The sequence below is a fragment of the Photinus pyralis genome, unplaced genomic scaffold (genome assembly GCF_008802855.1).
Source record: "Photinus pyralis isolate 1611_PpyrPB1 unplaced genomic scaffold, Ppyr1.3 Ppyr1.4_LG7, whole genome shotgun sequence".
NCBI lineage: Eukaryota > Metazoa > Arthropoda > Insecta > Coleoptera > Lampyridae > Photinus > Photinus pyralis.
Window position 1 is genome coordinate 12,107,575 of NW_022170738.1, and position 786 is coordinate 12,108,360.

The window sequence follows — 786 nt, forward strand, 5'->3', positions numbered from 1 at the left end:
TTTTGCTATAAAGTTTGTTTAAAATGGTAGTTCCAATTTTGTGTTCTTTGTAGGTTAATTTTATAATTTGTTTTTAGACGAAAGGTACCTCAAGCTTTGGTAAGCGACGCAATAAGACACATACGCTGTGCCGTAGATGTGGTAGATCGTCCTACCACATTCAAAAATCCAGATGCGGTCAGTGCGGATACCCTGCTGCTAAAATGCGATCCTGTAAGTGAATGGTGTGGTTGGTGGTATAATTAGTAGCTAATTATTGTTTTTTTTTAGTTAATTGGTCTACTAAGGCCAAAAGGAGGAAGACTACTGGCACCGGACGTTGCAGGTATCTTAAAGTGGTGCGTAGACGTTTCAGGAACGGTTTCCGTGAAGGACTGCCAGCTCCTGCACGTAAAGGAACTAAGACCACATCTTAAGCTGTTAGTTTAAATAACGACATTTATTAAAACATTTTATAAAATCAAATTGTGTTTTACTCTGCTTAAAAGACACTACTAAACGGTTATGCATGGCTACGATTTGTATGTATCCACTTTCGAAATTTTAAAGTACACTATGAAATCATGGACCAAGAAGTGGAATTGTAACTGTTTTGTCCTTTACAATATAGGGTGACCATATGTACGGAATTTTGCTGTATTGTACGGAATTTTGACAATCTGTACAGCGTCGAGTGATGTACAGCCAAATGTACAGCATTATATCGTTCAATGTAAAATAAGGAGTATGCATATTGCTCCGTTTATTAAATTTGCAACTCGGCTTTGCCATTCCGGGCTTCCGCAC

The 786-nt window shown here is 38.0% G+C and overlaps 1 long non-coding RNA gene across 1 annotated transcript; it reads left to right on the forward strand.

The window, feature by feature from the left end:
* The first annotated feature begins 56 nt into the window (after window positions 1-56).
* Window positions 57-338, forward strand: LOC116176805. The gene is made up of 2 exons (XR_004146526.1): window positions 57-213; window positions 271-338. It is a non-coding gene; the product is annotated as an uncharacterized LOC116176805 (long non-coding RNA).
* The last annotated feature ends 448 nt before the right edge of the window (window positions 339-786 follow it).